The following is a 21726-nucleotide window of genomic DNA, read 5'->3' on the forward strand; positions in this document are numbered from 1 at the left end:
AGCAGATGTTCTTCATTTTGAATTTTTTTCTAAAATTTTTCTCCATTTGTTCCAAAATATGTTTCTTGCTTGAATCTTTTCGTTTTTTATATCATTCAGCATTTGGATCTTCCTAGCCTGTATCAAGTCGGACTCGGAGTTAGTTCTTTGGATCCATGCCAATCTGAGTAAATCAGATTGGACAGGGAATTCTTTTTTTTTTAAATTCCAAATACTATTTAGCTTTTCTACCGGTCCCCGACTGATGATTTTGGCTTTTTCAGGATTTTTAGTTATTTAATCCTTGTACTCTTTTATATTGTGTTCGTCAAAATCCTGATATACCCGTGTTCGATGGAATTTATGGGTTTCACTTTTTACAACTGAAGATGACTCTTCAGTAGATTTTGCATTTCCAACTTTAAATACTTTAATCCAAGCGCTGATAAATATTTTCGAGCCATCAGCCGAGGAATTCTTTTTTATTTCCTTTCTTATTTCTTCAGTTGTTTGTTTGACTGTTATTCCGCTGTAGTTGTGAGACCCAGTAGAAAAGTGAGAGCCAAAGTCGTTCAAGAATTGCAAGGCCTCTTTTGAAGACTTTAAATTTTCTAGACGCTCTTTTGCTTCATTAGTCAGTTTCAGGTTTTCAATTTTCAAATGAAACTGCCAATGGGCAAAAAACAATAGTGTAACTTTTGACCGTCGGCTACACAACTCTTTGTTTGTGATAATTCTTCGAAACTGGCTTCGTAACTAGGATTGACTCCTCCTGAAACACCCAGAATGTCAATTTCTAGGTCGATACTGTATGCAATTTCTTGGTCGGTGCTTAAGCCGTGTTCAAGTTCAAGTTGATTGTCGCAATCTTTGTCTTCAATGGTCATTAGTAATGTTGGCAGTTCTATCTCAAAATTGCCATTTCAGTCAAATAAAAACTTGTCAGCTTCTTCGATAACCTTTTTTTCTGCATGGAACCCCAATCGCACGCCGTGTCTGATTAAACTGTTTGACATCACAGTCACAATTTTTCTGCTATTAAGTTCTCACCATGACTTCTGTTTTTCCTCGAGCGTTTTTATTTTATTCATTATTATAATATACAACGTATTTTAGGAAACGGATTAGCGTATACATCAACGAAATGGGCATGTAAACTTTAGCATAGGATAAACTTTTTACAAGCAAGTTTAATCATTGGGAACCTTTAGCTAAATTTTGGCATTTTTGATGCAATATTTATGAACTTTCTGTTTTATTTTTATTTTCTCTTAACAACAGGTAAGGAGAAATTTCAAAAATCAAAATACCAAGATATTATACCATATGCGGTACGGTATGACTTCACAGAGTCTTATAGATAGTAATGTGAAATATATATCTACAAATGCAGTTTTGTCAAAATGAAATTCTGTCAAACAGTTCGGGGTAAAGTTCTCTAAGTAAGGTAAAACATAGCGCTTTACTAGGAAAACTCGAAAAAGACATAAAAGAGTATAAGAAAAAAATAATTAAAAATCCTGAATTAGCGAAAATCACTAGTCGGGGACCGGCTAAACATCTAAATGGTGTCTGGCAATTTTAAAGAAAGACTTCCCTTTCCAATCCGACTTGCTAAGAATGGCATGGATTCGGAAAACAGACTCAGTTTCTGACCTCATACAGTCAATAAAGAGAAAATTACTGGATGAAATTAAACAAGAAAAGGAATTTGAACTTAACTTGAAGAGAAAAATAAATGAAAGAGCGAAAAAATATCGATATGAAGAACATGAAAAAGTTAAATATTTAAATACATTTCATAAAAAAACTTGAAGAAGAACGTTACACGACTCCGCATCAGTTTGCCTCTAAACATGGCGATAGATACGCAGACGCTCTTGTGGTTGTTGCTAATGCCCTGTTTAATGCATTTTTTTTACAGGTAGTTCACTCGCCTTGGCGTGTCATGATGTTCGCCTCACCTCTGATTCCCTGATCCATCTCCTCATGTTTTTAAAGGCTTCTATAAGAGGATTAAATCCGACTTTCATCAGATCAAAAAGTGAGATGCATGCCAAGCAACGAGTATGACTTAAAATCCCCCTTAGGAAAGATAAAATGGCAATGCCACTGAATAGAATTATACCAGTTATGAAAGGAGCCACGCAAGATACCATTACCTCACCTTATTATTACAATAATTATGTCCTCGGAGCTCAAGACTAGTGTCAGCTGTCTTGCGTTGTTTCTGACCTCAATATCTCCTTATTCACGTATGCCTATGACATTTTTCACCTCAGCCAAGCTTTGGACAAAAGAAAATTTCAGAAAATTTCTAAAATATCTTTCTAAGAATATCTAAGATATTCTATCTAAAATAGAATATCTTTGAAAAGAAAAATATATTTTTTATATGCACGGAAAATCAGCCAGTAATGTCTCGGGAAAATCAAGACTCAAATCGTTAAACGACGACAAAGTACGAGATAGTTACTATTGTCATTCAAAATACAAATCTTGATGGACATAACGAAGTTTCCAGACGGCAAAATTGAAGTTGGTTCTTCGGCACCAAGGTTGAACTTTTTTGGATTTAAAGCTTACGCAGCAATTTTGGTGCCCAATAAACATAAATTATCAAAAACCGAGATTCCTAATTTCATTGATCAAGAAAATAGACTAAGTAATGTACATGACATGACAGTGCCTCCAGTCTATCAGCTTATTGCCTTATCGTAAACGTAATGTAGTTTTTTTCATAGCTTTTACTTTTTCACTACTGTATAAAAAAAAAACTGCTAAAACTCCCATGAATTTTGTTTTTTGAAATCAGTAGGTTTGAAACAATCAATATCTAATATCCAACAAATATTTATAACTGTTTTCTTCCTCGTAAATTCAATTCTTTCAAACATGTAGTTAATAAATTATAACATGATTAGTTGATTCAAAAATTTAAAAGTTGTTGAGGCGAACTAAATAGATTGCTTCAAAAGCTAAAAATTGATATTCCAACAAATTTTAGTTGGACATCACTTTTCTATAGTTTTAAATAAAATGGACTCAGAAGGAAAAAAAATCTACCTGTGTATCTACAAAAATACGTTACCAACAGGCAGGGACGTATCCAGGATCTTTTTTTCTGGGGGGAGGGGTCAAATGGATTTTTTCTTTGGGGGGGGGGGGTCAAAATGACTTAAAAAACGCTTACAAAATTTATTTATGTTCATTTTTATTACGTTTTTACGAGTTGGTCATACCTTTTTATGGGGAGAGGGGTTAAACCCCCTATCCCCCCTGGATAAGGCCTTGCCAGTAGGTGCTACCTGCAGGTGAGACGGGGAAAATACACCTTAAATAGAAGTTGGATCCAAAAACGAAAACAAATAAATCAAAGCTTTATAAAATTCTTAGGGAAGAAAAAAAACAACAATTCGTAAATCGTTTTATCGTCTGTCTGCACTTACGATTACAATGTTTAGGAAAGAAAAAAAAAGAAACTAGAGATGGTTAGATTATCGAGGAACTCATGAACCATCATGCCTACTATGTATTTTCTATTTTCCATAAGGGTTGACAAGGTTTCATCAGCTCATGTCTTCTCCTGGAGCCTTCTAAGAACCTATTACAGATTCGTTACTGAGAAAATCCACTTCAATTGTATTAAAAATACAAGTAGCATAGCAGTCCTTACTCAGACTAAAGATTATAGCCAGAATTACTACTATTTACAGCCAAACTAGGCTTACTAAGTGGGGTTTCTCATTTTTCTTTAAGGGACCAGCCAGAATTTCTAATCAAAAACAGACTTACATTTAGCATATAATTATGGGGGGTAAGATATAATAGATGACTTTAAAGTCAAAATCCTTTTAAAGTTGGCAAAACAGCACTAAAAATAGTTTTATTTTAGATATTATAGATATAGCCCTGTAAATTCTAGGCCATCAAACCCTGACATATTTATCTCTAGCTGTTTAAATTTATTGCTGCTGCTAAATATACATATATATATATATATATATATATATATATGTATATATATACATATATATATATATATATATATATATATATATATATATATATATATATATATATATATATATATATATCAATTATTCACAAGATTTGTTAATTACCCAATTATAACAAGAAGAATAAATTTCAAAATGTTGACCTGAGGTACTTACCTAGGTCTTAAAAGCGTTCCCGAAACTGTAGTATTGTTTTGATCTCGGCTCAATCTCTCTTAAAGGGGGAGGTGGCTTCTTTAGATATTCTTGGTGATTTCCCATTTGATTTATAGGCAAATTACAAGATGATTCTGAAGAAAAAAAGCATATATCTAAATAAATCTGGATTAGACCTTTTAATTCGAAAACAGGATTAATATCTTAATAAATACAAAACCTAAGGTGCAGTACACAAACATGGCAAAGCGGTCACTACCCTCCAACAAAGAACCACGGCAAGGTCATGCGTGAAGGCAAAAGGTTCTCGAAAATAGAATTACAAAGAAACTGTGTGTTGTACAGCGTTATGTTGGTACAATTTATCTACGGAAAACTGGTTCATGTATAGAAAGGTTTTTGTCGGCAGAGTTCATCTATTTGTCATTGTGAATGTCCGAAATTTGGTTAATGTCAATATTCACCGGTGAACGTCCAAAATTCTTTTTTCACTGCTTGAGTTTAATCAGCTTTGCCAGCTAGCTTTGTCAGTTAAAGTTAGGTTATAAAGCTCATAAATGGGTTAAAAACGAAATCGAACCCGTCACCATCAAACATTGCATAAAATTAACAAGGCTGACCGGTAAAGCTGACTAAATGCATGGAGTAAAAAAAAAAGGAATCTTGGATAATCACCGGTGAATATCGACATTTTCCTATTTTGGACATTCACAGTAACATATACAAAAAATTTCGCAATTTACAGAAACTGCTGCAAAACCTACGACACAAATGATTGTCACGCAGTTTGAGAAGCTTTGGGTTTCTCACTGAAAAAGTGTAAAAAGGGAGGCTTTGAATAAATTGGATGGAGGAGGAGTGTGCGTAGCTGTGTTAGCCTCAGGCAGCTTGATGCTGCAGTGAGTTGTTAGTAGCAGTAATAGTAATAATACTATATTAAACAATGGGCATAGTTCATAACTTGCAGCCCTTCCAGTGGGGACTGTGGGGGATTAAGTCATCATCAAAGACATGGTTATTAGATTTTTTGAATATACTGAACAAAATGGCCATCTCAAAATTTTGACCAGGTGACTTTGGGAAAAATGAGTATGGGAGGGGGTCAAGTTGCCCTCCGATTTTTTGGTCACTTAAAAACGGCACTAGAACTTTAATTTCTGTTCATGTGAGCCCTCTCACAATATTCTAGGACCACTGTGTTGATATAATCACCCCTGGGAAAAAACAAAAACAACAAAGAAACATGTATCCATGATCTTTCTTCTGGCAAAAAAATACAAAATTCCACATTTTTGCAGATAGGAGTTTAAAACCTCTACATTATGGTTCTTTGATACACTGAATCTAATGATGTGATTTTCATTAAGACTTTGTGACTTCAAGGGGGGATGTTTCCCCTTTTATTAAATAAGGAAAATTTTCTCAGGCGTGTCACGTTTGATGGGTAACACTAAACTAAATGAAACATTTGAAATCAGCATAAAAATCTGATTTTTTGATATATCTACTGGTATCAAAATTCCGTTTATTAGAGTTTGGTTACTATTGAGCTAAGTCACTTCTTACCTACAGTTTGTAACCATGAACTAGTTAATAATTTTCTTTTAGATAAAACGTTACCCTCAAAAGGCATGAAAAGATACAAAATAGGAACTTTCTTTTTCTAATGTAAGTTTGAGCATAATATAAGAGGTCTTAGTTTCATCATTTGTAGACATAATTAATCTAGTTTTGTAAGGATTTAATTCTTTTGGTGAAAATAACTGTTGACTCCTTCCAAAATCGTATTCTCCTCTGGGTGCACAAACCTAACATGAATTGTATTCTTCAGTTTTTTCTCTTAGAATGTTTTCAATTGTTAAAAAATTTTATTACATATCTTTAGTCACAATTGTATGTTAGGCTTTGTAAGCATAATTATTAGCAAAAGCATTACTAACAATTATCTTTTTAGGACTTTGGAAAGATACTCTGTTCTGAATGTAAAAAAAAATAAAGGTTGTTTCTTTTACAGCAATATAGAGATTAATTCACTTTGGAGGGGTGCTGACTTGGAATACATTCGAATTTTGACTTTAAAGTTGCTCTGAGCAACTCTTTCACTATCTCTAGAGCCTAAAATTGCCTCAGGAATTTAAACTTGGGGAACATCGAAAGTTAATCAATCATAACATATTGCAGAAGCAGCTAAAATGCTCAAAAAAGGAGATTTGGTGATTATGAAACAGAAAATAAAATAAGCTTGGATTAGAAGGTTGGAAACATTTCTGTTTTTGGTGAAAACAGAAACAGAAAAATCGTTAATAAAAAATAGAAAGTGATAGAAATAGTGAAAAACATGAAACTAATTTCTGTTTTCTCTGTTTTATCAAAAACAAGAAAAAAGTTTTCTAATTGTTTTTTTTACCATAAAAGTAATTGTTTATGCTTTTTGGCAATATAACAAAATTTAGATTGGCTTATTATGATAGCTGACCAGGGATTTAGAAAGGGGAAGAGTATTTTTTTTTGGATTTTGACATTCAGAATTCTTAAGATTTCTGCAATGTTTCCTTCAATATCACCTATGTTCATCATACTTATCATTTTTGTTGAAGCGTCGTCCTAAACCTTGGCTCTTTCCTAGATAAAATCCTTAATACGTGAATGTTATTAATTTATGGAAGGTTTGCATAACAAAGTGTGATAAAGATAGATAAACAAATCAATATGAAAGATGACGAGCAAATAATTTCAACAAAAATAGGTAAAGATATTACCCTAACTTCCTTAATGGGTTGAGCAAAGGAGGGGTTCTTGACTAACCAAAGGGAAATATCCTAAGATCTACTGAATGTTAAATGTCAAATCTCCTAATGAACTATCTTGATTAATACAAAAAAACAGTAAAAGGGGACGGTGTTTCCAAAGAAGGAATAAGGAGGGGTTTAATTCTCATTGAGTTTTTTTTTTTACCTTCGTTCTGAAACTCCTCTAACGAGCGGTATAATATTTTTTCCCTGAATTTTTACGATTAATTTACGAGTAAGATTCTTTTTTTTGGGGGGGGGGTCAAACTGGTTGAAACATCTCCGTGAGCTTGACCCTAACTACTGTGCCACTGAGGAAGCTTGATCAGTTTTGAAGAGGGCCTATGCTGTTCGTTAGGGGGTGATGCAACATCAGAAACCAATATAATTAGGTTATAATTTCATTGACTGAATATTTTTCGATTTTTACTAAGATTTTGTGATTTATTATTAATTAAATATTTTCTTATTTGTTAAATTATTTCCTTTTTAATTAAATGAGATATATTATATTATACTGAAATTATAATGTATCATTAAATTTTACAAGGTTGACTTTGATAGTGGTGTTAATTCTGATGAAGGAAATGAGCTGACTCCAACTCAGGTTAAAAATCCTCCTTCTGTTCATGGGATGCGGATCCGAATTTTTTCTACACCCTCTGTATGACAGGTTAGTATTTATCTATTCCTATGTGTTTTTATATTTATTTATTTACGTTTATAATTCATGGAACGACTTATGTTTTGGTCAAAACCAACAGTCTAGTAATTTAGTGTAGTAATTAGGGTAAATTTAGTAATTATCTAGCTAAATTTAGTAATTTAGCAAAATTTAATCATTAGAGTAAACCCAAAATTTAGGGTAGGACTATATAGGAAAAAAAGAAGTTAGAAGTGAAGAAGGGACAAATTTCCAGGGCCCAAAACTCAAAGGGGCTGGGGAAGTAACAAGCTATATGTAAAATTTAGTCGAAGTGAAAACATTTTTATTTTAATCTATTTTATTTCTTCTTTTTTCATATGAATTGATTTTTTGAAAATATCAAAACTAATTATAAGACGTTACTGTAGAAACGGGTAACAAAGATCTAAGAAGTGTGAAAATTTAAGTTTATTTTGGGCTATTCTTCTCTATACTTGTATTAACTCGAATCTATTTTTTGCATTTTGGGATAACGTCATTCGGCGTCAAATGTCCCAAACTGCTAGTGTTCATATTATGAGGGCTATAAGAGCTATAACAATCCCAAAGATGGTGTTTAGAGTTAATTTTGATGGTATTTGAACGCTTGTATACTTTTAACAGGAATTGTAACTCTTATGGAGTAAAATTTTTAGTGAAAAAACCGGGAAAATACGGTATTACATTTGAGATTAAAAGGCAAAGAATAAATGAAATTGGTGAAGTATCATAAGACCAAAGTCCTGTCCAAAAACAAATTTTGTACAATAATTGAGCTGGGGGGCGGGCTAGAAGATCTCCCTTTACCTTATCTGGACGGATGGATGCTGAGTGTTACCCTGGCAAAATAGGAGGATCCAACACCACAAAATACTTGTGCACACCGATCTACAAAGAATTTAGCAATGAACCAACTTTCATCCGCGTAGGCTGCTGAGTAATTTGACCCTATTTCAGCTGTTGCCCCGCTTGCCAGCGAAGAAGGAGTAGCTAGGCCGTTATCCCCCTCCCTTAGAAATTTTCTTTTGACTTGTAAAAAGTAATAAAAAAGCATACAAATAAATTTGTGATTTGTTTTTTGTAACCCCTCCCAAAAAAAAAAAAAATATCTCTGTCTTGAACAAAAATTTTGGATACACCCTCAAGGACCAGGACTTTTCGATTCATCACTTCTGATTTCAGACTCACTCTCGCATCCTCCTGATGCGTCGTTTTGATACTTACTGCGTTGGTCCCGTCGTTTTCTACTCACAGCGTTAGTCGTGTAGATCTTTTATACTTTTTCCTGGCGTGACGCTAAGATGTTCGTGCGTGACGTAGTCTTGGCGCAAAAAATGGGCCTTCTCCATGAAAAGCTCACAAAATACCTCTTTTAAGTTTTTTTTTCTTGATTTATTTGGAACAAGATACCCAAGTCTCTGGAAACACGCTTCATCTTAGTCTAATACTTTCAAAAATAGTTCCATCAGATCTAGGTTAAAGTGAAAATATAGAAAAGCGATTTGGTCTTGACTGACTATTAGAACATGGGTAACACATGTTTCGTGCCTCAAGCTTTTTATGAATCCGCTAGTGTTTTTGATCCCATTGCCTCTTTTTGGCTCTATTTTCCCACATGCAAATGAAAGATGGAACTTGTGTGTATTTTTTTGCTAACCAAGAAGGAAATCCATCTTCTTTTGATTCACACCAATTATATAGTTGCACGTATTAGGTTTTAGAAGTTCCATGATCATCTTGATATCGTCATACTCTTGTATCAACTAGCCTGAGTGTCTAATTTGGACTACTTCAGAAATATACCTGATACGAAAAACTACACGTTTTAGACTATGCTTTCAACTGTCAAGAAACAATCTTCATTCTCGTGGATCGTAATAAGTAACTCAAAATACAGATCTCCTTGCAGGTCTAGGTCCTAGACTCCAGGCAATATACAAGTTGATTTCGCTCTGTGAAAAGAAAAGGAAATCCTGCTCTCGATTTGTGTACAATGAAGCTCTTGTGCATTCATTCGATAAATATTTCTTTCAGTCGAAGCCCCAATGCTTTTTTGGAAATATCCAGACCACTTCTCAAGTCATTTATTTGGGATGGAATAAATTGCTGTCACTACTAACTGTTTATTGCACTTGGTATTAACCATGTGACCTATAGCAATCGCCAATTCTGTTGATCATTCTGTCGGTCTATCTGTCCTGGTTTTACTAGTTTAAATACTTCCAGATAAGCTAGGACGATAAAATTTGGCAGGCGTATCAGGGACCAGACCAGATTAAATTAGAAATAGTCGTTTTCCCGATTTGACCATCTGGGGAGGGCCGGTTATTGCGGAAAAATAGAAAAATTAAGTAATATCGTAAATAGTCGTTTCCTTGATTCTACATAACTGGAACGGATCCGCTCTCTGTGGGGGAGTTGGGGGAGGATTAATTCTGAAAATCCGAAAAAATCAGGTTTTTTTAAATTACGAGTGGGTGATCGGATCTTGATAAATTTTGATCTTTAAAGGACCTTGTGTCTCTGAGCTCTTATTTTATATCCCGACTGGCATTAAGCCTCTGATTTTCCTTTTAAATCAATCTATTGATTCTTAGAATTTTGGCTAAAGCTCATGCCATATGAGCTCTTGGCTCTTCCGAACTTGTCACAAGTGCCATATGAGCTCTTAGCTCTTGTTTCGTCTTGATCTGTTCAATTTTTAAAAATGGGTAAAGAATGCTGATCAGAGTGTGGTATAGGGCGGATAGCTGATGGAACGTCAGGGTAAATAATTTCGTGTCTATGTCTTGCAAATTCCACTTATGGTGCAAAATAGTAATAGGTTACTTGATCACTTGGAACGCTCCAAATCATTCGAACTCGAAGGGACAGATTTAGTTGCTTTCCTTTAGTTCAGTCATGAAGCATCTCTTCAAAGTTAGTGTAGTGGCGATGTGTCAATGTCTTGGGCCTATAACTTGTCTTTTCAACAAATTTTGTACAATAATTGAGCTGGGGGGGGGGGTCTAAAAGATCTCCCTTTACCTTATCTGGACGGATGGATGCTGAGTGTTACCCTGGGAAAATAAGAGGATCCAACACCACAAGATACTTGTGCACACCGATCTACAAAGAATTTAGCAATGAACCAACTTTCATTCGCGTAGGCTGCTGAGTAATTTGACCCTATTTCAGCTGTTGCCCCGCTTGCCAGCGAAGAAGGAGTAGCTAGGCCGTTATCCCCCTCCCCTAGAAATTTTCTTTTGACTTGTAAAAAGTAATAAAAAAGCATACAAATAAATTTGTTTTTTGTAACCCCTCCCAAAAAAAAATATCTCTATCTTGAACAAAAATTTTGGATACACCCTCAAGGACCAGGACTTTTCGACTCATCACTTCTGATTTCAGACTCACTCTCGAATCCTCCTGATGCGTCGTTTTGATACTTACTGCGTTGGTCCCGTCGTTTTCTACTCACAGCGTTAGTCGTGTAGATCTTTTATACTTTTTCCTGGCGTGACGCTAAGATGTTCGCGCGTGACGTAGTCTTGGTGCAAAAAATGGGCCTTCTCCATGAAAAGCTCACAAAATACCTCTTTTAAGTTATTTTTCTTGATTTATTTGGAACAAGATACCCAAGTCTCTGGAAACACGCTTCATCTTAGTCTAATGCTTTCAAAAATAGTTCCATCAGATCTAGGTTAAAGTGAAAAGATAGAAAAGCGATTTGGTCCTGACTGACTAGTAGAACATGGGTAACACATGTTTCGTGCCTCAAGCTTTTTATGAATCCGCTAGTGTTTTTGATCCCATTGCCTCTTTTTGGCTCTATTTTCCCACATGCAAATGAAAGATGGAACTTGTGTGTATTTTTTGGCTGACCAAGAAGGAAATCCATCTTCTTTTGATTCACACCAATTATATAGTTGCACGTATTATGTTTTAGGAGTTTCATGATCATCTTGATATCGTCATACTCTTCTATCAACTTACCTGAGTGTCTAATTTGGACTACTTCAGAAATATACCTGATACGAAAAACTACACGTTTTAGACTATGCTTTCAACTGTCAAGAAACAATCTTCATTCTCGTGGATCGTAATAAGTAACTCAAAATACAGATCTCCTTGAAGGTCTAGGTCCTAGACTCCAGGCAATATACAAGTTGATTTCGCTCCGTGAAAAGAAAAGGAAATCCTGCTCTCGATTTGTGTACAATGGAGCTCTTGTGCATCCATTCGATAAATATTTCTTTCAGTCGAAGCCCCAATGCTTTTTTGGAAATATCCAGACCACTTCTCAAGTCATTTATTTGGGATGGAATAAATTGCTGTCACTACTAACTGTTTATGGCACTCGGTATTAACCATGTGACCTATAGCAATCGCCAATTCTGTTGATCATTCTGTCGGTCTATCTGTCCTGGTTTTACTAGTTTAAATACTTCCAGATAAGCTAGGACGATGAAATTTGGCAGGCGTATCAGGGACCAGACCAGATTAAATTAGAAATAGTCGTTTTCCCGATTTGACCATCTGGGGAGGGGCCGGTTATTGCGGAAAAATAGAAAAATTACGTAATATCGTAAATAGTCGTTTCCTTGATTCTACCGTCCGGGGGGGGGGGTGAGGGGACGGTTAAATCGGAAATATTAGAAAAAAGGAGGTATTTTTAGCTTACGAACGGGTGATTAATGAAATTTAATATTTAGAAGGACATCGTGTCTCAGAGCTCTTGTTTTAAATCGCGACCGAATCTGGTGACATTGGGGGCAGTTGAGGGGGAAATTTAAAATGTTGGAAAACGCTTAGAGTGGAGGGATCGGGATGAAACTTGGTGGAAAAACTAAGCACAAGTCCTAGATACGTGATTTACATAACTGGAACGGATCCGCTCTCTGTGGGGGAGTTGGAGGAGGATTAATTCTGAAAATCCGAAAAAATTAGTTTTTTTAAATTACGAGTGGGTGATCGGATCTTAATAAATTTTGATATTTAGAAGGACCTTGTGTCTCAGAGCTCTTATTTTATATCCCGACCGGCATTAAGCCTCTGATTTTCCTTTTAAATCAATCTATTGATTCTTAGAATTTTGGCTAGAGCTCATGCCATATGAGTTCTTGGCTCTTCTGAACTTGTCACAAGTGCCATATGAGCTCTTAGCTCTTGTTTCGTCTTGATCTGTTCAATTTTTAAAAATGGGTAAAGAATGCTGATCAGAGTGTGGTATAGGGTGGATAGCTGATGGAACGTCAGGGTAAATAATTTCGTGTCTATGTCTTGCAAATTCCATTTATGGTGCAAAATAGTAATAGGTTACTTGATCACTTGGAACGCTCCAAATCATTCGAACTCGAAGGGACAGATTTAGTTGCTTTCCTTTAGTTCAGTCATGAAGCATCTCTCCAAAGTTGGTGTAGTGGCGAAGTGTCAATGTCTGGGGCCTATAACTTGTCTTTTCACCAAGAAGAATTTTTAAGTATCCCTTGTAAGCAGATTTTATAAGTTGTGAAATTACGTTTTTAATGAGCAAATGTGTTTGCTTTTGTAACTGTGTCGTAGGGAATGTTTATCTATTTATTATCTATGTTTTTCTTTTCTTTGTATTACTTAACTTCTCCTGTTTATATAATGGTTTATCAATAAATTATTACTGTTCAAAAACTTGGTAAAATTACATTGATTGTTTGACTATTCGAACTGTTACGGACAATCCAGGCTCACTTTTCTTTTTTGCGTTTTCGAGCAAGTCATCCCCCATCCTTTTATTTACCGTACTTTTTTTCTGTCTATAAATTACCATCTCTCTTTCTATATGACATGCTCCATTTTTTTTTAATCTTGAAAATTTTGTCTCCAGGAATCTTTTTTCCTCTCTCCCTCCTTCTATCTTACCCCTAACCCCTTATGTTTTATTTTCCTACTAGCCGAAGAGTCTTGGAAGGCAGACAAAAAAACTGTGGTGTATACTATTTTATGAGGATCGGTGCAAAATTTGTTCCCCTTTCTAACACATATTCAAAGCTGCCTTGCTCCCCTCCTTCACCTCCCTCACCCATTACAAAATAGTTGTAGTGTACACGAAGAAAAAAAAGGTAAACTTACTAAAACTATAGGGAGAAAGGATCCACACTACCTCTTTAATTTAACTATTTATCTACCAGCACGTATACAACAGTCTAATGTCAATTATTTTAATTGCATATGCAGCTTTTACTCAAAAAGAAATATTTTCTAAAACTAAAACTATCGCTGGGGGCGAAACCGCTTGATATTTGTTTTAAACCTTTGGTTTATTGATATATGCAAAGAAAAGGACTTTTCGTAAATGTATTTTCCTATAAACATAGATGATGATCATTTGTATTGTAGATAAATGGGTCGTTATTTTCCAGACCCAGATACACCAAGCCGAAAAGAGCCAAAGTTTAGAGAATGGCACCATTGGCTGGTTGTTAACATTCCCGGCCAAGACATTAGCAAGGGCGAACTCCTCTCGGAATATGTCGGGGCAGGACCTCCCCAAGGCACTGGACTCCATAGATACGTCCTTCTTGCTTTTAAGCATACGGAGTGCAGATGAACCACGATTGACAAACAGGTAGCTATACATCTCTATTAATACTAAAAACGCACTGTAACCTTGAACTGGCTATACTTGACTCGCTGACGGTCCCACTGTTGAAAACCTCTGGGAAGCCACTTCTCGAAGGATTTTAGTCTTTCTTTACACTTACATCATATTCCAACTATCAGGGCTTTGAATTAATTGGCTGTATTAATTAAAATATGTTATAGCATTAAAAAAAAAGAAAGGGATTTACAACCCGGTCCTTAAAGGTTTGACTGTCTGGTCTAATTCTCTGATGTTTTTACTACTCTCATACTTTCCAAGACATACCCCTTTTTATCCCTAATAGCAATGGTTGTGAAATGAAGTTTTTAAGACAATGATTGTTTTTGCTGCCTCTTTGACACACAGTCAATTCATGTCATTTACCGTCAATTCATGAAATAGCAGTGGATAGGGATTTTTAGAATGAAAAGAAAAAAAAGAATGCCATGGAGAAAACATGCCCCCCAAAAAACCGGAAGTAAATACCTTTTTGTAGGGATATTTTTCAATATCTAGAAGCCATGCCCCTCCCTCCCCCCATTAAACGCCATTGCCAGAATGCAAACAAGTGGTTGCTAGTAATGGTTGAGAAGTCCTAAACGGATTTCAAGTGAGTTCCTTCTCCTTCTGAATGTGTGGCGTGAAACATAACGTGTTTTGAGCTGTTGCAGTCACTCTCTTTTCTACCTTTGGGTCTGCTTGGTAAACTATTCTATGCACTCGGCCTTTTCCATAGGGGAATTAGTTCCAAAACTAATTTTTCTATGCTTTCAATGTCACTGCATCCATGTATTTAATTCTGAAACTAATGTAATGTGTAAGTTGTATTCTTTCCAAAAACACATAGTATGATCTGGTTTACATTGACACCTTTTAATGTGGTGATAACCCATAGTGCCATATAAATGGGTAACCTTTTTATAGCACTTGGTATCTACCAAGTGACATATAGCAATCGCAAATTCTGTCGGTCTGTCTGTCCCGGTTTTGTTACTTTAGACACTTCCAGGTAAGCTAGGACAATGAAATTTGGCAGGCGTATCAGGGACCAGACCAGATTAAATTAGAAATTGTCGAATTTTTGATTCGACTGTCTGGGGGGGGACGGTTAAATCGGAAAAATTAGAAAAAATTAGGTATTTTTAACTTAAGAACGGGTGATCAGATTTTAATAGAATTTGATCTTTAGAAGGATCTTCTGCTTTGGAACTCTCATTTTAAATCCTGAATAGATCTGGTGACATTGGGGGGAGCTGGAGGGGGAAACCGGAAATCATGGAAGACGCTTAGAGTGTAGAGATCGGGATGAAACTTGATGGAAAATAAGCACAAGCTATAAATATGTGATTGACATAATGGAACGGATCCATTCTCTTTAGGGTAGCTGGGGATGGTTAATTTGGAAAAATTAGAAAAATTGAGGTATTTTAACTTAAGAACGGGTGACCGGATCTTAATGAAATTTGATATTTAGATGGAACGAGCTCTTATGTCAAATCCCGACCAGATCTGTTAACATTTAAGGGAGTTGGGAGGGGGAAACCGGAAATCTTGAAAAACGTCTTTAAATTTCGTATATACGTGATTGACGTAACCGGACTGGATTCACTCTCTTTGGGGGAGTTTGGGGTGGGGTTCAGTACTTTGGCGAGTTTGGTGCTTCTGGACGTGCTAGGACAATAAAAATTGGTAGGCGTGTCAGGGAGCTGCACAAATTGACTTGATAAAGTCGTTTTCCCTGATTCAACCATCTGTGGGGTTGAAGGGGGAGAAAAAATTAGAAAAATTGAGGTATTTTTAACTTACGAGTGGGTGATCAGATCTTAATGAATTTTGATATTTAGAAGGACCTCGTGACTCAGAGCTCTTATTTTAAATCCCAACCGGCATTAAGCCTCTGATTTTCCTTATATAGCAATCTATTGATTCTTAGAATTTTTCCAGAGCTCATATCATATGAGCTCTTGGCTCTTCCGACCTCGTCACTAGTGCCATATTAGCTCTTAACTCTTGTTTTGTTCTCTAAAGGGTTATGCCCTTCGAAATTGTTTTTACCTTGCACCTTTTTGGCGTACCTTTTCAACAAAGGAAATAAAACAACTTCAGTCAATTTATTACTGGTATGCTAAATATCTCCTCGGTCTCCAACAGTGGGCAAGTAATTCTTGGGCCAATAGGAGATACGGTATTATATATCCCAACGCTGCCATCAGCAGATGTATCCAAGCTTATAGCATAGAAATTAATGGACATCCAATTTATTCCCTTTTAAAACAGTAAATGTATCGCTTTCTTTTAAATTATTGTGATTGTTATGTGTTTTGTGTTTGTGTAATTATATGGTTAATTATTGTGCTGCTGTGCTTATTTTATGAATTTTTGTTTTGTTTCATTTGTCATTTTCCATCTTTCTTTTTCTGTTTTTTTTCTCTTAAACTCGTTTTTTTTTATTGCTTTTACAACGGGTCATAGATAAACTCAATTCACAAATTTTCAGACCTATTGCCCTTTTCAGTGAAAAAACAGATTGAGGGGTAACAGAACCGGCATTTGTCTTTTCGGGCCCTCCTGTACCCTTATATGACCCTGGATCAATATTTCGAGATATTCAGTCAAAACAGAACAGCCAAGGCAACAAAAAAGGCACAAAATTATTATCTCATTTCAAAAGAGGCTTCGTATATAAATTCTTTCAGAATGGTGGACATGTCACAGCCTGTTAAAATCTTAACAAAACAAGGGTCCAAACCCAGGTACAAAGTTGGTATGTTTTTTCATGTCGTTCCTTTTTCATCTTGGGGTCATATTGGAATCTTTTATTAAAAACTGTTTAGATTATAATGCGATTTTCCCAAATAAAACACAGTGAGTAAAAATTTTGCAAAGGGTGTTTGATTCCTGCCTAATTTGATATTTAAAGGTTTTGAACTAACTTCGTAAAAATGTGAGGCTATATTTGCAATGTCAGTATCCAAAAATAGTACTTAGTATATATCTTATATGTTTACAAATGTTTGGCGAATTTCTATCACGTCCTATTTCTGAGGATTTTGGATTAGTTGATTACTTTGGACTTATTTTATGTTCATATGCGAAAATACTATTGCTGCCTGTGAGATAGAAGTGTGGTTTTTAGTTGGTTCCGTGTTGAATCAGGAGTTAGAATTGGTGTGTCCTATCCCTGCTTTTGTGGATTATTTTGATGAACTTTGTCTTAACAAATGCTCTAGGAGAACATGGTACCAAATGGAAAGATAAAACTCCCTTAGACTTATATTGTGCAGATGATTTGAGTGTCCTCGATAGAAATGTTACCAAAGGTACTGAAATTTTCGAGTTTTTAAGAATTCAATTTACAAAAAATATGTTTGAAAATGAGTACCACCAAGACTAACTTTTAGACCGGGGATAAATGAGGGTAATTTTAAGTGCCGAGAAAATTGATAAAGTAGATAGTTTTTCCTGCGTAGTAAAATCGCTAATTCAGCGAAGATGCAGAGTAGAATAGCCAAGGCATGGTGTCTTTTCCCAGTTGAAAAAAGTTGATGACAAAAAGAAGGGAACTCTGCAAACTAAGGTTCGAATATTAGAAGCAAATCTATTAAATTTTTCCCAGAGATATTGTCCAAGGGTAGTTTTGGGCACACATTTGACTGACGGTATATCAAACATTAAGCTGCACCAAAAATGTGGCTCGATCTTAGTCTCTAGGGCTATAGTGGAGAAAGGTTAAGACGGCTAGGATATGTTTTATGATTTATACGTTTTTTTCATGATACGTTTTATACGTTTTTTTTTTCAAACTTAAATTTATGTTAAGGGCAATATTAAGAAGGAAACTTTATAACTCGAGACCTGGAATGAACCTTGTTGTTGAACCCTCTCAGGCAATGAACCAGAAAACATTTTTAATCTGGAAGATATTTCTTGTCAGCATAAATATCATTTGTCTTAATTTTATCACTGGTTTATTTGCTGTCAGTCTCTGTATATATAAAACAGTTCGTGGTAACGAACTGTAGTAAGGAGCGACCCGGCTCAATACTAACCAAAACTCTAAAAAATGGAATTTTAATACCAACACCTACATCAAAAGAATCGCATTTTAATACTTATTTTAAATATATAACTTTTATCAAGTTTAGTCTTACTCAACAAAAGTTACGAGCCTGAGAAAATTTGCGTTATTTTAGAAAATAGGGGGAAACGCCCCCTAGAAGTCATAGAATCTTAACGAAAATCACACCATCAGATTCAACGTATCAGAGAACCCTACTGTAGAAGTTTCAAGCTCCTATCTACAAAAATGTGGAATTTTCTATTTTTTGTCAGAAGGCAGATCACGGATGCGTGTTTATTTTTTTTTTTTTTTTTTTTTTTTTTTTTTTTTTTTTTTTTCCAGGGGTGATCGTATCGACCCAGTTGTCCTAGAATGTTGCAATAGGGCTCATTCTAACAGAAATGAAAAGTTCTAGTGCCCTTTTTAAGTGACCAAAAAAATTGGAGGGCACCTAGGCCCCCTCCCACGGTAATTATTTTACCAAAGTCAACGGATCAAAATTCTGAGATAGCCATTTTATTCAACGTAGTCGAAAAACGTTATAACTATGTCTTTGGGGACGACTTACTCCCCCACAGTCCCCGTGGGAGGGGCAACAAGTTACAAACTTTGACCAGTGCTTACATATAGTAATGGTTATTGGGAAGTGTACAGGCGTTTTCAGGAGGATTTTTTTGGTTGGGGGAGGGGTTGAGAAGAGGGGGATATGCTGGGGGAACTTTCCATCGATAATTTGTCATGGGGGTAGAAAATCTCCATGAAGGGAGCGCAGGATTTACTAGCATTATTTAAAAAAAAAACAATGAAAAAATAAATATGAAAAAGTTCTTTCAGCTGGAAGTAAGGAACAGCATTAAAACTTAAAACAAACAGAAATTATTACCCATATGAGGGGCTCACCTCCTCCTAATACCTCGCTCTTTACGCTAAAGTATTTTTAGTAATTTCAACTATTTATTCTACGGCTTTTGTGATTCAGGTCATTCTTAATGAATTGGGACAAAATTTAAGCTTTAGTGTAAAGAGTGAGGTATTGACGAGGGGGCGAACCCCCTCATATATGTAATAAAAATATGAGAATACAAAAGTTCTTTACGTAAGATAACTTATAAGTTACGTAAATCTTTTACTAATAAAAAGATTCGTAAAAAATTAAAAGTTCTAGTTGCCTTTTTAATTAACCAAAAAATCGGAGGGCAACTAGGCTTCCTCTCCCGCTCTTTTTTTCTCAAAATCATTCGATCAAAATTTTTAAGTGACCAAAAAAATTGGAGGGCACCTAGGCCCCCTCCCACGCTAATTATTTTACGAAAGTCAACGGATCAAAATTCTGAGATAGCCATTTTATTCAACGTAGTCGAAAAACCTTATAATTATGTCTTTGGGGACGACTTAATCATTCGATCAAAATTATGAGAAAGCCATTTAGCAAAAAAAAAAATACAAATTTCGTTATAATTATTCCTCTGCGGAGAGCCAAAATCAAAACATGCATTGATTCAAAAACGTTCAGAAATTAAATAAAAAAACAAGTTTTTTTAACTGAAAGTAAGGAGCGACATTAAAACATAAAACGAACAGAAATTACTTCGTATATGAAAGAGGCTGCTTCCTCATCAACGCCCCGCTCTTTACGCTAAAGTTTTTTACTGTTTTAAAAAGAAGAACTGAGAGAAAGAGTCAAACTTTAGCGTAAAGAGTGGGGCGTTGATGAGGAAGCAGCCTCTTTCATATAAGGAATTTATGTTCGTTTTATGTTTTAATGTCGCTCCTTACTTGCAGTTAAAAAAACTTGTTTTCTTTTATTTAATATTTGGAATATCCAGAACCTTTTGTATCTTTTTCACTGTCTAATAAAAGGACATTTCCCTATTTGAACTTAAATTTGGTTATTTTTGGAATGAAGGATAAGAGTGTCAAAAAGTGTGCGTTTTGGCCATCCATGCGGGGTCCAAATGAAAAGCAGCTTGTTTCCGTAATGGGATGGGAGGATGTCTTAAGCAAGGATTTAAAGGAAACTGTAACTTCATGGTAGCGGAGCTAAAGAGTGAAGCTTTGAATAGAGGTCGAAAAGGAGAGTGTGCTGCTATGTTAGTCTCAGGTGGCTCAGCGCTACAGTTAGTTGTTACTTGTAGTATGCTTAGCCAATTGTCAATAGAAATTGTTTGTGAGACATTAAACCCTGTGAGTCACGAGGACGCACACCCTCCACATTCCCCGTCCTCCTCCGTGGGATCTCTCGTGAATTACCTTTCGCTTAATCAAGAGATTCTTTATTATGGCTAAGTTTGTTTTTCATTATTAATAAACTTGTTTCTTTTAAGGTCTGGGGATAATCGAGGAAAGTTTGCAATTCGTAAATTTGCCCAAAAGTACAACCTCAATCAGCCGATCGCTGGGAACTTCTTTCAAGGTCAATTTGATGACTACGTCCCAGATCTGTATAAGCAGCTGGGAGCTTCATGTTTCTCTGTTGAGACTGAATCGTATTATTTTGTGATTTTGTTTTGGCAATATTCTGGCCATGTGATATATATTCTCCTTTCAAGTAAAATTGGGCTGCAGACTGCTTGAGTTTACTTTTTATTTTCCTAACAATGGAATGTAGTATAAAGAAAGAAAGAAAGTTTATTTGAGCCCTACGGCCATACACAACATGATTTAATAATACAGCACTGCATAGAACACAAACTCAATATAAAACAATATTTATTTTCATTCACTCGGGCTCGACTGAGCCTCTCCCGCCTTTTCCACATATCGTGCCATTTTGCACATGGTTCCAGGCTTCGAAGACCTCAGGATATCAGAAAGTAGCACCTACCGATGGTCCCCCCAAATTTCATCCCTAAGACTTTCAAGCTCCTGGCACTCCATGAGGAAATGGGCTAAATCATTATCCTCTTTTCCGCAATACCCGCACTTACCATTTGTTCCCATATTTTTTTTTTAATTTCTGTTTCCTATGTACTAGAAGGCAATTTCCCCTCAACTGGATCCATGATTTTAAATATTTAAAAGGTAAATTTACCTTAAAATAATATTCTTCCCAAAAAATTTCTTTTACTTTACTATATTCATTCAGTGTTTCCGACGAATATATGGAACTTTTTTTTTTACAAGAAGATGGATACGCACTCTATGTAAAATTCATAAGAGAGAAATCTTTATTCCTATAAACTGTATAGATTTTATTAGAATTAAAAACTGTTTGTATATCTGACAATGCAGCTGCACCGACCACAATTGAAAAAAAAAATTAAAATAAGTTTAACTTTACTTTTTTTTACTTACTTTTTTTTAATTTTACTCAATGTTTATTTGTATTCATCCAAAAATTTTCCAAAATATGGTAGGTCTTCGATATAAAACATTTTTTAGTTATTATAAAATAGCAGGGGATAAATAAAGCAAGCACGTAGGGGGGAGGGGTGTCTGTA

General features: G+C 35.4%; 1 long non-coding RNA gene and 1 pseudogene across 4 annotated transcripts in view; one reads left to right on the top strand and one right to left on the bottom strand.

Moving 5' to 3' along the window:
* Positions 1-4113: 4113 nt before the first annotated feature.
* LOC136041843 (uncharacterized) overlaps positions 4114-21726 on the bottom strand; it is a 123114-nt gene continuing 105501 nt past the window's right edge. For 3 of the 4 annotated variants that reach the window (XR_010621112.1, XR_010621110.1, XR_010621111.1), the window contains exon 8: positions 4114-4288. This is a non-coding gene — a long non-coding RNA (uncharacterized LOC136041843). The remainder of the gene's footprint in view (positions 4289-21726) is intronic. The other variant, XR_010621109.1, reaches the window with a different exon arrangement.
* Positions 4395-21218, top strand: LOC136041842 (protein D2-like; annotated as a pseudogene).

Source organism: Artemia franciscana, unplaced genomic scaffold (genome assembly GCF_032884065.1).
Source record: "Artemia franciscana unplaced genomic scaffold, ASM3288406v1 PGA_scaffold_43, whole genome shotgun sequence".
NCBI lineage: Eukaryota > Metazoa > Arthropoda > Branchiopoda > Anostraca > Artemiidae > Artemia > Artemia franciscana.